At 42.9% G+C, this 15,469-nt stretch overlaps 1 protein-coding gene across 1 annotated transcript in view; it reads right to left on the bottom strand.

The window, feature by feature from the left end:
- The window catches only part of LOC141162252 (heparan sulfate glucosamine 3-O-sulfotransferase 2-like), a 98,508-nt gene that overhangs the window by 54,006 nt on the left and 29,033 nt on the right, over window positions 1–15,469 (bottom strand). The window lies entirely within an intron of this gene.

The following is a 15,469-nucleotide window of genomic DNA, read 5'->3' as shown; positions in this document are numbered from 1 at the left end:
GTATATATTATTGGAGACAGGAGAATATATGGGCTCCTGTCAGGTATATATTATTGGAGGCAGGAGAATCTATGGGCTCCTGTCAGTTATATATTATTGGAGGTAGCAGAATCTATGGGCTCTTACCAGTTATATATTATTGGAGGTAGGAGAATGTATGGGCTCCTGTCAGGTATATATTATTGGAGGCAGGAGAATGTATGGGTTCCTGTCAGGTATATTTTATTGGAGCCAGCAGAATCTATGGGCTCCTGTCAGGTATATATTATTGGAGCCAGCAGAATCTATGGGCTCCTGTCAGGTATAAATATTTGGAGGCAGCAGAATCTATGGGTTCCTGTCAGGTATATATTATTGGAGCCAGCAGAATGTGTGGGCTCCTGTCAGGTATATATTATTGGAGCCAGCAGAATCTATGGGCTCCTGTCAGGTATATATTATTGGAGGCAGGAGAATGTATGGGCTCCTCTCAGGTATATATTATTGGAGGCAGCAGAATCTATGGGCTCCTCTCAGGTATATATTATTGGAGGCAGCAGAATCTATGGGCTCCTCTCAGGTATATATTATTGGAAGCAGCAGAATCTATGGGCTCCTCTCAGGTATATATTATTGGAGGCAGCAGAATCTATGGGCTCCTGTCAGGTATATATTATTGGAGGCAGCAGAATCTATGGGCTCCTGTCAGGTATATATTATTGGAGGCAGCAGAATCTATGGGCTCCTGTCAGGTATATATTATTGGAGGCAGGAGAATGTATGGGCTCCTGTCAGGTATATATTATTCGAGGCAGTAGAATGTATTGGCTCCTGTCAGGTATATATTATTGGAGGCAGCAGAATCTATGGGCTCCTGTCAGGTATATATTATTGGAGCCAGCAGAATGTATGGGTCCTGTCAGGTATATATTATTGGAGGCAGGAGAATGTATGGGCTCCTACCAGGTATATATTATTGGAGGCAGCAGAATCTATGGGCTACTGTCAGGTATATATTATTGGAGCCAGCAGAATGCATGGGCTCCTGTCAGGTATATATTATTGGAGGCAGGAGAATCTAGGGGCTCCTGTCAGGTATATATTATTGGAGGCAGCAGAATCTATGGGCTTCTACCAGGTATATATTATTGGAGGCAGCAGAGTGTATGGGTCCTGTCAGGTATATATTATTGGAGGCAGCAGAATCTATGGCCTCCTGTCAGGTATATATTATTGGAGGCAGCAGAATCTATGGGCTCCTACCAGGTATATATTATTGGAGGCAGCAGAGTGTATGGGTCCTGTCAGGTATATATTATTGGAGCCAGCAGAATCTATGTGCTCCTGTCAGGTATATATTAATGGAGGCAGCAGAATCTATGGGCTCCTGTCAGGTATATATTATTGGAGGCAGCAGAATCTATGAGCTCCTGTCAGGTATATATTATTGGAGGCAGGAGAATGTATGGGCTCCTCTCAGGTATATATTATTGGAGGCAGGAGAATGTATGGGCTCTTGTCAGGTATATATTATTGGAGGCAGCAGAATCTATGGGCTCCTGTCAGGTATATATTATTGGAGGCAGCAGAATCTATGGGCTCCTGTCAGGTATATATTATTGGAGGCAGCAGAATCTATGGGCTCCTATCAAGTATATATTATTGGAGGCAGCAGAATCTATGGGCTCCTGTCAGGTACATATTATTGGAGGCAGCAGAATCTATGGGCTCCTGTCAGGTATATATTATTGGAGGCAGCAAAATGTATGGACTCCTGTCAGGTATATATTATTTGAGGCAGTACAATGTATGGGCTCCTGTCAGGTATATATTATTGGAGGCAGGAGAATGTATGGGCTCCTGTCAGGTATATATTATTGGAGGTAGCAGAATCTATGGGCTCCTACCAGGTATATATTATTGGAGGCAGCAGAATGTATGGGCTCCTGTCAGGTATATATTATTGGAGGCAGAAGAATGTATGGGCTCCTGTCAGGTATATATTATTGGAGGCCGGAGAGTGTATGGGCTCCTGTCAGGTATATATTATTGGAGGCAGGAGAATCTATGGGCTCCTGTCAGGTATATGTTATTGGAGCCAGCAGAATGTATGGGCTCCTGTCAGGTATATATTATTGGAAGCAGCAGAATCTATGGGCTCCTCTCAGGTATATATTATTGGAGGCAGCAGAATCTATGGGCTCCTGTCAGGTATATATTATTGGAGGCAGCAGAATCTATGGGCTCCTGTCAGGTATATATTATTGGAGGCAGCAGAATCTATGGGCTCCTGTCAGGTATATATTATTGGAGGCAGGAGAATGTATGGGCTCCTACAAGGTATATATTATTGGAGGCAGGAGAATGTATGGGCTCCTGTCAGGTATATATTATTCGAGGCAGTAGAATGTATTGGCTCCTGTCAGGTATATATTATTGGAGGCAGCAGAATCTATGGGCTCCTGTCAGGTATATATTATTGGAGCCAGCAGAATGTATGGGTCCTGTCAGGTATATATTATTGGAGGCAGGAGAATGTATGGGCTCCTACCAGGTATATATTATTGGAGGCAGCAGAATCTATGGGCTCCTGTCAGGTATATATTATTGGAGCCAGCAGAATGCATGGGCTCCTGTCATGTATATATTATTGGAGGTAGGAGAATCTAGGGGCTCCTGTCAGTTATATATCATTGGAGGCAGCAGAATCTATGGGCTTCTACCAGGTATATATTATTGGAGGCAGCAGAGTGTATGGGTCCTGTCAGGTATATATTATTGGAGCCAGCAGAATCTATGGGTTCCTGTCAGGAATATATTATTGGAGGCAGCAGAATCTATGTGCTCCTGTCAGGTATATATTAATGGAGGCAGCAGAATCTATGGGCTCCTGTCAGGTATATATTATTGGAGGCAGCAGAATCTATGGGCTCCTGTCAGGTATATATTATTGGAGGCAGGAGAATGTATGGCCTCCTGTCAGGTATATATTATTGGAGGCAGCAGAATCTATGGGCTCCTACCAGGTATATATTATTGGAGGCAGCAGAATCTATGGGCTCCTGTCAGGTATATATTATTGGAGCCAGCAGAATGCATGGGCTCCTGTCATGTATATATTATTGGAGGTAGGAGAATCTAGGGGCTCCTGTCAGGTATATATCATTGGAGGCAGCAGAATCTATGGGCTTCTACCAGGTATATATTATTGGAGGCAGCAGAGTGTATGGGTCCTGTCAGGTATATATTATTGGAGCCAGCAGAATCTATGGGTTCCTGTCAGGAATATATTATTGGAGGCAGCAGAATCTATGTGCTCCTGTCAGGTATATATTAATGGAGGCAGCAGAATCTATGGGCTCCTGTCAGGTATATATTATTGGAGGCAGCAGAATCTATGGGCTCCTGTCAGGTATATATTATTGGAGGCAGGAGAATGTATGGCCTCCTGTCAGGTATATATTATTGGAGGCAGCAGAATCTATGGGCTCCTACCAGGTATATATTATTGGAGGCAGCAGAGTGTATGGGTCCTGTCAGGTATATATTATTGGAGGCAGCAGAATCTATGGCCTCCTGTCAGGTATATATTATTGGAGGCAGCAGAATCTATGTGCTCCTGTCAGGTATATATTAATGGAGGCAGCAGAATCTATGGGCTCCTGTCAGGTATATATTAATGGAGGCAGCAGAATCTATGTGCTCCTGTCAGGTATATATTAATGGAGGCAGCAGAATCTATGGGCTCCTGTCAGGTATATATTATTGGAGGCAGCAGAATCTATGGGCTCCTGTCAGGTATATATTATTGGAGGCAGGAGAATGTATGGGCTCCTCTCAGGTATATATTATTGGAGGCAGGAGAATGTATGGGCTCTTGTCAGGTATATATTATTGGAGGCAGCAGAATCTATGGGCTCCTGTCAGGTATATATTATTGGAGGCAGCAGAATCTATGGGCTCCTGTCAGGTATATATTATTGGAGGCAGCAGAATCTATGGGCTCCTATCAAGTATATATTATTGGAGGCAGCAGAATCTATGGGCTCCTGTCAGGTACATATTATTGGAGGCAGCAGAATCTATGGGCTCCTGTCAGGTATATATTATTGGAGGCAGCAAAATGTATGGACTCCTGTCAGGTATATATTATTTGAGGCAGTACAATGTATGGGCTCCTGTCAGGTATATATTATTGGAGGCAGGAGAATGTATGGGCTCCTGTCAGGTATATATTATTGGAGGTAGCAGAATCTATGGGCTCCTACCAGGTATATATTATTGGAGGCAGCAGAATGTATGGGCTCCTGTCAGGTATATATTATTGGAGGCAGAAGAATGTATGGGCTCCTGTCAGGTATATATTATTGGAGGCCGGAGAGTGTATGGGCTCCTGTCAGATATATATTATTGGAGGCAGGAGAATCTATGGGCTCCTGTCAGGTATATATTATTGGAGCCAGCAGAATGTATGGGCTCCTGTCAGGTATATATTATTGGAGCCAGCAGAATGTATGGGCTCCTGTCAGGTATATATTATTGGAGCCAGCAGAATCTATGGGCTTCTGTCAGGTATATATTATTGGAGGCAGCAGAATCTATGGGCTCCTGTCAGGTATATATTATTGGAGCCAGCAGAATGTATGGGCTCCTGTCAGGTATATATTATTGGAGGCAGCAGAATCTATGGGCTCCTGTCAGGTATATATTATTGGAGCCCGCAGAATCTATGGGCTTCTGTCAGGTATATATTATTGGAGGCAGCAGAATCTATGGGCTCCTGTCAGGTATATATTATTGGAGGCAGGAGAATGTATGGGCTCCTGTCAGGTATATATTATTGGAGGCAGCAGAATCTATTACCTATACACACACACTGACACTATATACAGAGCTCCTGTGTGTAATATCACTGGTGATCACTGTATTACCTATACACACACACTGACACTATATACAGAGCTCCTGTGTGTAATGTCACTGGTTATCACTGTATTACCTATACACACACACTGACACTATATACAGAGCTCCTGTGCATAATGTCACTGGTGATCACTGTATTACCTATACACACACACTGGCACTATATACAGAGCTCCTGTGTGTAATGTCACTGGTGATCACTGTATTACCTATACACACACACTGACACTATATACAGAGCTCCTGTGCATAATGTCACTGGTGATCACTGTATTACCTATACACACACACTGACACTATACACAGAGCTCCTGTGTGTAATGTCACTGGTTATCACTGTATTACCTATACACACACACTGACACTATATACAGAGCTCCTGTGCATAATGTCACTGGTGATCACTGTATTACCTATACGCACACACTGACACTATATACAGAGCTCCTGTGTGTAATGTCACTGGTGATCACTGTATTACCTGTACACTATACGTATACAGTGCTCCTGTGCATAATGTCACTGATAATCTCTACATTATCTGTAGACTGACTCTATATACAGAGCTTTTTTACATTTTCAGTCACTATCTGGTGCCATTATGTGCCATGGTCATGGCGTGTGCGGTATTTGTCCCTTGTATGTGGTATTATTTGGACAGTCACTATGTGGTGGTAATATGTGGTCTTCTGATGGTGTGGCAGTATATATACCTTGCACTTGGTAGTATTTGATCACTATGTGGTGGTATGTGTTCTGGTCATGGTGTGGCGGTATTTCTTCTATATGGTATTATTAGTCTAGGTATAGTGGATTGTTGTCAGTCATTTGTTTTTTCGGATATTAAGAATGGGAACATTCTTTATTTGCAATACATATTAAATACTTGGATGTTTAATCTCTCCCTGTGTTGTGACTACTACACAGCAGCAGAGATGCACGTCAGCTCAAGACGCAAAAAATAAGCCGTCACACAGCCCCAGATCCAAAAAAATGAGAACACTACGGTGCGCAGAACATTGCGCGAAAAGTGTGATTTTTTTTTTTCAAACTTGTGAATTTGTTTTCACCACTTAGATACCAGTAAAGGTATACATGTTTGGTATCTACGAACTCGTACTGACCCGAGGCATGACACTGTCACGTTGGTTTTACCATATAGTGAACATGGTGACTAAAAAACCCAATAAACAAACGTGTAATTGCACTTTTTTTTTTGCCATTTTACTGCGCTTGAAATTTTTGTTGCCATTTCCCTGTACACTATATGGTAAAATAAATGATTGCATCTGAAAGTACAACTCGTCCCGCAAAAAAACTGTCTTTCCTGCTGCTACAGACTTTTATATGACTGCAATTTACATTCTGCTGCTTACACAAACATTTTTGCAGTTTACAAGACACTTTTTACACTTGCTTGCACCCAGGTTTCATGTGAAAGAGTGTTCTCAAAGCTGAAAATTGTAAAAAATCGTCTGAGGTCTTCGATTGGACAGGAACTTTTAGAGTCACTCCTTCTGTTTAACATTGAGTATGACATTTCAAGGAACTTAGACTATGATACATTATTAATACGCATGCAATGTCATCTTCTGTTCTGAAAAAAAACTTTTGTAATTTTGCTGCTGAATGACTGTTAGTGTGTGTTTATTTGTTATTTTGGGCCTTTCACTAACAATTGAATGGTACTGTATTATAGAGGAGAGGAAAACGTGCAATACAAACTTCCAAAATGCTTACAGAATTCTTTAAGTTTTCCCAGTGGGCCAAGTTTGGTGCTGCTACAATGATGCTGGCAGCTGGGTTGCTAGATAGATGCAGGTTCAATTTGTGGCACTCATACTTTAAGAGAATGTACCTTGAAAGTATTTATTGTTATTGTTCTGTTATGGCACTTTATCACACACTGATGTGAATAAGATAACATTGTTCCTCTTTTGCCAGGAGTGTTTCTTTAGTTTGTTATTTATTCATTATATTGGTTATTTATTGGTTAATAAAGTTGATTCATTTTGAAAGAGTTTGTGGACTTATGTTATTCTTATATACGGTAACTGCATTAATAAATGTTAAAAAGAATGAATATATAAACTGCAAAAAAGGTTTGCTGGGCTTATGTTTAGTCTTATGAACTTCTTTATATTTCCAAAGAAGATGAGAAGTTAAAAGAAGTGACGTGACCATTCTTCCAAGGAAGCCGCTTACTATTTTATATACACAAGTTAAAAGAAAAATACCGGCAGCAAAGCCGACACAAAAAACGGATGCAAAGAAGACAAAAAAAAGCGCCTCAGGAAAAACACCAGCCTGCATGAAAAACTTGCCGATAGAGGACGTCGTGTACACATACCCTGATATACAGTATGCATCCTACTGCACTGACGGACACAGACAGAAAAGGGCCCCTGTGCAAGAACAATATACGGGCCCTTTGCAGCCCAAGAGCTCCTAAAATGCAAAATGCACCTGCTGTGGAGGTAGAAATGGACCCCCGCACCTCTTGGGCCCCTGTGCGGCCTAACAGGTTGCACCAATGATTTGTCCACCACTGTCCTACTGGTCTTAGAAGCAGCTGATTGACATTGAGCTCTTATTTAGTTTTGAGACATCTGTATGACGTCTATCTCTCCTGAACCCTACCTCTTGAAGCTCATCAAGAGAATGCCAAGAGTGTGCAAAGCAGTCATCAAAGCAAAAGGTGGCTACTTTGAAGAACCTAGAATATAAGACATATTTCAGTTGTTTCACACTTTTTTGTTAAGTATATAATTCTGCATGTGTTAATTCATAGTTTTGATGCCTTCAGTGTGAATGTACAATTTTCATAGTTATGAAAATACAGAAGTTTTTTTTACATGAGAAGGTGTGTCCAAACTTTTGGTCTATACTGTATGTGTATATATATATATATATATATATATATATATATATATATACTAGATGGTGGCCCGATTCGAACGCATCGGGTATTCTAGAATAGCTATGCGGCTGACGGGGCGCAATTAGCAGAGCGGCATTTAAATTTGGCGCCCAAATTGCTGATTGGTCGCATTAGGCAACCGCGATCAATCAGCAAAGTGGTGTTTAAATTTGGTGCCAATACTGCTGATTGGTCGCGGCCGCCAACCGCGACCAATTAGCAGAGCAATACAGAGCGGGGTTTAAATTTGGCACCAAAATCGCTGATTGGTCGAGGCTGCGACCAATCAGCGATTTTGGCGCAAAATTTAAACAACGCTCTGCTGATTGGTCGCGGCCGTCAGACGCGACTAATCAGCGATTTTGGGGCCAAATTTAAACCCCGCTCTGCATCGCTCTGCTGATTGGTCGCGGTCGCCGGCCTCGACCGATCAGCAGAGCGTTGTTTAAATTTGGCGCAATCTCGCTGATTGGTTGCGGCCGCCATCCGCGACCAATCAGCAGAGCGTTGTTTAAATTTGGCGCAATCTCGCTGATTGGTTGCGGCCGCCATCCGCGACCAATCAGCAGAGCGGTGTTTAAATTTGGCGCCAAAATCGTTGAGTGGTCGCGGCCGCCGCCCGCGACCAATCAGCGAACCGTGTTAGTGAGGAATGGAGAGCGTGTTTAAATTTGGCACCAAAATTGCTGATTAGTCGCGACCACGATCAATCAGCAAAGAGGTGTTTAAATTTGGAGACAATACTGCTGATTGGTCGCGGCCGGTGACCACGACCAACCAGCAGAGCAATGCAGAGCGGGGTTTAAATTTGGCGCCAAAATCGCTGATTGTTCGCGGCCGGCGACCAATCAGCAGAGCGGTGTTTAAATTTGGCGCCAAAATCGCTGATTAGTCGCGGCTGACGGCCGCGACCAATCAGCAGAGCGTTGTTTAAATTTTGCGCCAATACTGCTGATTGATCTCGGCCAGCGACCGCGATCAATCAGCAGAGCGTTGTTTAAATTTGGCGCCAATCTCGCTTATTGGACGCGTCTGGCGTCCGCGACCAATCAGCAGAGCATTGTTTAAATTTGGCGCCAAGCTCGCTGATTGGTCGCGGCTGGCGTCCGCAACCAATTAGCACAGCAGTGTTTAAATGTGGCGGCAAGATCGGTGATTGGTCGCGGCCGCTATTTAAATGTGTCGCCCAAATCGGTGATTGGTCGCGGGCAGCGGCCGCGACCAATCAGCAGAGTGGTGTTTAACTTTAGCGCCAAGATCACTGATTGGTTGCGTGCGGAGAGCGCGACCAATCAGCGAATCGTATTGGAGAGGAGCGGTGAGCGGAATTGTATTAGTGAGGACCGGGGAGCGCCGCTGCCTGTGCGGATACTTCCGCTGCGAGAACCCAGGACATGAGCGACTGCTCGCAGCAGAAGTATCCCGACCTGCAGCGCCGCTCCCCGGTCTTCCCTTCACAGCCTAGCCGCTGATCTCCCCACAGTATCCGCATGGTGTTACAAAGGTCCGGACATTTGTGTTAAAAATCGCTGATTAGTCGCTGGCGCTGCCCGCGACCAATCACCGATTTGGGTGCCAAATTTAAATATCAGCCGCGACCAATCACCGATCTTGGCTCCACATTTAAACACCGCTGTGCTGATTGGTCGCCGACGCTGGGCGCGACCAATCACCGATTTTGGCGCCACATTTAAATAGCGTCCGCGACCAATCAGTACAGCGGTGTTTAAATGTGGAGCCAAGATCGGTGAGTGGTCGCGGCCGATATTTAAATTCGGCGCCCAAATCGGTGATTGGTCGCGGGCAGCGCCCGCGACCAATCAGCGGTTTTTAACACAAATGTCTGGACCTTTGTAACACCATGCTGATACTGTGGGGACATCAGCGGCTAGGGTGTGAAGGGAGGACCGGGGAGCGACGCTGCAGGTCGGGATACTTCTGCTGCGAGCGCCCGCTCATGTCCCGGGTTCTCGCAGCGGAAGTATCCGCACAGGCAGCGCCGCTCCCCGGTCCTCCCTTCACACCCTAGCCGCTGATGTCCCCACAGTATCCGCATGGTGTTACTAAGGTCCGGACATTTGTGTTAAAAACCGCTCATTTCCCGGGTTCTCGTAGCGGAAGGCGCCGCTGACATCCATGCGGCAAGGGTGTGAAGGGAGGACCGGGGAGCGGCGCTGACATCCAATTGGTCGCGGCCGCTATTTAAATGTGCCGCACAAATCGGTGATTGGTCGCGGTCTTGGCCCACGACCAATCACTGATCTTGCGGCTAAAGTTAACCACTACTGTGCTGATTGGTCGCGGCCGATATTTAAATTTGGCGCCCAAATCGGTGATTGGTCGCGGGCAGCGTCCGCGACCAATCAGCACAGCGGTATTTAACTTTTGCGCTAAGAGCAGTGATTGGTCGGGTCCGAAGACCGCAACCAATCATCGAATCGTCTTGGTGAGGACTGGGGAGCGGCGCTGCCTGTGCGGCTACTTCCGGTGCGGCGCTCATCTCCCGGCTGCAACGCCGCTGAGCTCCGTCCCGCAGATGAGCCGCTAACGGCCGCCATCTTTTTTCTGAAATCCCGCGGCGCTGATTGGCCGCTGCCGGACCAATGAGCGACGCGGGATTTCCTGGACAGACAGACAGACAGACAGACGGGATAAGACAATTATATAGTAGATATATATATATATATATATATATATATATATATATATATATATATATATATATATATATTAACATTTGCTTTTCTTGCTTTTTTTCATATTTTCATTTTTGCTATATGGATGCATTAAAAATGTAACCCTGTTTGGCTTTTACGGGCTCTTTTTTTTTTTTGCACATTCAATCTTGATGGGATCTGTGGTCATAAATCATCTGAGAGGAGCTCAAGAAAAGACAGAAAAAACTATAAACTCTCCTCTGTTAACTCATTCTGCTGCCAGCAATTGACAGTGCTACACAAAGGCTAAAGAAATCAAACAATGGAAAAATGTAATGAAATCCAACTGCAAAAATTATTTTAGTCCTAAATACATGCATTTAAATAAAAAAAAAGATGTTCACAAAGGTAGACAACCCCTTTTTAATTAATAAAAAAAATACATACTTGGCCACAGATGTGTAATATCTGTTGGCAGAACCAACTACTTTTGTCAGAGACCAAAACAAAATCTTTTGTCTATGATCAACTTTACCAATTACCAAGGCCAATCCTACTCACAACAACAGGACAATTCCTCATTGGACTCTCAATACTTTCATAGAGTCCATAACATTGTCAGTGACCAAGTATCTGTTCCCTTCTGAAGCGCCTTAGTAGCTCACAGTCCCAAGATTTCCTGGGAAAAATGGGCCAGAAAGGGTCTGAGTTTATATAGACACAGTCCAAAAGTGTGTATTCCAGAGTGAGGACATTAGCTGGAGGAATAGCAATGGGTTGAAACAAGACTTATAGGGGTTATCTGGGATTAAAAATAATAAATACAAGAGAAGTCTCTATAAATAATATCCTAATTACTTTCAATTAGCTAATCATAATTGTTTTGTCTAGGGAGGTAATAGCTTGTCCTAGAATGTTAAGACAGGAGCCTGTGAGCATGTGAAATAGGAAGCTACGCTGGAGTGACCTAGACATAACATATACAATGTAATATCGTTCAGATACACAGGGTAGACAGCAGTGTGAGCAGCCTCTTCTTATCTCAGCTCCCCTGGTATCTTCAGTTTTGGATAAGATAGACAAGGTGGTCATAAGTGTGAGAAGCCTCTTCTTGCATCATCACCCCTGGAATCTCCAGTATTAGATCAGATAGATAGAATAGTCAGCAATGTGAGCAGCCTCTTCTTACCACAACATTCCTGGTATCTCCAGTATTAGATCAGATACACAGGATGGAGCAGTGTGAGCAGCCTCTTCTTACCTAAGCGCCTCTAGTATTTCCAGTGTTAGCTCAGATAAACAGGGTGGACAGTAGTGTGAGAAGCCTCTTCTTATCTTAGCTCCCCTGGTATCTCCAGTATTAGATGAGAGAGATATGATGGACAGCAGTGTAAGCAGCCTTTTCTTACTGCAGCATTCTTGGTATCCCCAGAATTAAGTTAGATGGACAGGGTGAGAAGCTTTGTGAGCAGCTTTTTCTTACCACAACACCCCTGGTATTTCCATAAATAGACCAGAAAGACAGGGTGGACAACAGTGTGAGTGGCCTCTTCTTACCTAAGCACTCCTAGTATTTCTAGTATTAGATCATATAGACATGGTGGATAGCAATGTGAGTGGCCTCTTCTTGCCTCAACACTACTGGCATCTCCAGTATTAGATCAGATAGAAATGGTGGACAGCAGTGTGAGCAGCCTCTTCTTACCTCAGTACTGCTGGTATCTCCAGTATTAGATCAGATAGACAGGGAGGACAGTAGTGTGAGCAACTTCTCCTTACCTCAGCACTCCTTATATCTCTAGTATTAAATCATATAGACATGGTGGACAGCAGTGTGAGGAGCCTTTTCTTACCGCAGCAATCCTGGTATCCACAATGAGCATATCTTCCACAAGAAGGCGTAGATTCCTACTACACATGCTCAAAGGCTCCTGTTCTCACATTCTAGGACAGATTTTTTTCAGTGTAACAAAATGATGGCCATTTTCATTTTATAGTTATTCACTTCCTAGACAAAAAGATTGTGATTCATAAGAAAATTTATTTAGGAATTTACAGTATATATAATGACATCTCCTTTTGTTATTCTTTTCTGTTCCCAGAGAAACCCTTTAAGCCTCCAGCGAAATGTTGGCACCCATGAAGCACAATCTGATAGGCATGAGCCAACCCGCTGGTGGCCAAAATATCTTCTCTGTGGTGACCTAGTGGTGCATTGTCCTGTCCCTGGTGGTGGCCAAGTGGTATAGTTCTAACAAGTCACATACCATATTCCTCTTAAAATACTTAAGTTCTCTATGAAAACATGAAAAAAAAAATCCCTTCAAGCTTCTTGTATGTAATTTTAATGATACAAAAATTTATTTTGTTTCATAACAATGTTTTTTAAAATATTCATTCATCATTTTGCACTAACTCCTCAAGAACGCAGAATGTGATGGCATCAGGGACTTTGAAAGCTATTAAAATAACTACTATGCAATGTGATATGAGCAGGAAATGGACTGTACAGAGAGAATATTACTATTCAGGTGCTGCACAATTCATGTTTACCAGAAGAGAACCTTTACATAACCGTATAACATATCGTATGCTGAAGAAATGAAGTCACTTTCTTTTATATTCTTGCCGATATATACAGACCTACAAGAAAATACCAAGGAATGAATAATGTTGAAAGGAAAGTGAAGTCTCCCATGGACCACGTTGATTTTTATTTAATTATTTATAACGTACATCTTGACTAGTAAATGTACATAATGTGCTACAGAGACTTGGAAGTTTGCAGATTCTTGAATCAGGCTCTCCTGGCACCGCTTACAGCCACCCTCCCAGATGAAGCTTAGGCTGGCACAATCATTGTGGAGAAATGCCAACGTAGCTTGCAGACATAACATGTATGTACACAATACTAACTCCATAGGTTATGCTGCCAGCTTGTGCGGTAAGGTATTCGACTGATCATTAAGACTTCTCGAACAAACTACAAAGGATGGACCTCAGGCTTAAAATTCTTCTGTAGACTCCACAGTTTAAAAATATAGCTAAATCCACTAGTTTTTATGGCATACTTAGAACTGGTCATAATCTTATACTGAGCAGAGGATGTAGAAATTCACAAGAACCTCTAAAGTTTTTCGGTTCAGAATCATGGCCGGGTGGAAGACCCTACATTATTAAGAGTTGTCAAGGCAATTGAAATAATTAGACCTGAGGCTTAACATTCTTATTTATACCTTTTATAGCCTCCAAAATATTACTAAATCTAGTGTTGTCTTTTTTTAGAACTGGAAATGTCAATTAAGTTCTTAAACTGAGGTGAGATGGTAAGAGAGCGTGCCAACTTTTTAGGTATGAGATCATTGTCAAGTGGAGAACCTACAAGACAACAATCTAATGTACTTTTCCTTGGTTGACTACATGAGTGGTCCAAATACAAGGATCACACATGATGATGGTAACTTTTTTATACCTTTCTGCCATTTCATACATTTTGTCAACTTTCTTCTACATGTTGTGCGCTGTGAACGTATATTAACGACTTGTCAATGGGGCCACCACCATGTGACATAATAAATTTGCAAGGCATAGCATGTCGGAGAAGGTGGGAAAATGTGTCTCTTTTACTGGACTACACAAGCCTATGCCAACTCCTTCTGTCTTCTGATGGCTTTACCCCTAAACAGTGATAGCAGCATGTTTCCATCGACCTCAATGACAATCGTGTACCCTATTAGGAGATACAAGAAGAGGTTCTCCAGATGGGTAAACTACTCTAAATTAATGATCGTAAAGTAGTACTCCGTTTCCTGGAGCAAGCATTTATGTAGAGGATAGACAATTTTTAGGTCTTTCCTTGACCCAAATATTGCAGTTTACAGACATTTTTTTTTACTCTAGAGACCCCTTAAAAACTATCATAAGAGTTCAAAGGCAAGACAATTACTTTAAGGGTATAGTGTCCTATAGTGATATTATTGGACAGGGCCGCATCAATTCTGGGGTCCCCTCGGCCCTGATTTTCATTGATAACATCTACCATACACTACAAGCACGAAGCGAGCTCAGGAGCAGTGTCATAAACATTACTTGGCACAATTGCTGTTTTTTTGGCACTTCACCTCCCAAAAAAATAGAATATAAAGAGAGCAGAAAGTTATGTGGACCCCAAAATGCTAATGATAAAAAATAAAGCTCGTACCATAAAAACTAGTCATACAACTCTACTGACCAATAAATTAAAATGTTATAGCTCTTGGAAGGCGATGAGTAAAAATCAGAAGCAAAGAGGAGTCCACTGGGACTCTCTTGCCTTATGTCCAACATAAACTTTGAGCTGGTGTAAGGGTGGTGGACTTTCTTGTGGTGTTCCTACTCCTGAAAACACCAATCGAGTCATGTGTATTGTATGATGTGTATTATGTCACGTGTCTTTCTATATATCTTGTCATGGGAATTGTGTAGTAGTGTTATAAGTAATGTCCAATGTAGGATGTGATAGTGTATAGCTTAGTGTATTGCTTAGGTAATGACATTAGGGTAAGATAGGGTTAATGTTTGGAACTAGACCATAGTGGGAAGGGTTTAGTGTTAGGACAAGTGACGGCTTCCTGTAGTTAGTGAGATAGGGTTTGGAGAGTGAAGAGAGCAGTGCTGCCATGGGGTGATCTAGGGTAAAAGGAGACCTAAGGACAGGGATAGCGAGATCCTGAGGAGAAGTGACTGACTAGTCATAGTGGCCTTCCGGAGAAGGGTCAATGGATAGAACTCCGAACCACGCAACCCCAGAGCTTGCAATGCCGAAGGTAATGGGCCTAAGCAGAACTGAGTTTCGTGGAACTAGTGGGAGTCCCAAGTGGTAGATCCAGGGTGCCAGTAGTGGAAAAAATAGAAAGTGGAATCGCTGAGCGAGTAGAGAGACTTGCTGATCAGGACTCTGGTGTTTAAGCTACGTTGTGGTGAAGTAGGGCGAAACAGTGTGCCTCAC

The sequence above is a fragment of the Phyllobates terribilis genome, unplaced genomic scaffold, assembly GCF_046119375.1.
Source record: "Phyllobates terribilis strain yellow unplaced genomic scaffold, ASM4611937v1 Scaffold_9__5_contigs__length_417890890, whole genome shotgun sequence".
NCBI lineage: Eukaryota > Metazoa > Chordata > Amphibia > Anura > Dendrobatidae > Phyllobates > Phyllobates terribilis.
This window is presented reverse-complemented; position numbering and strand designations above follow the sequence as displayed.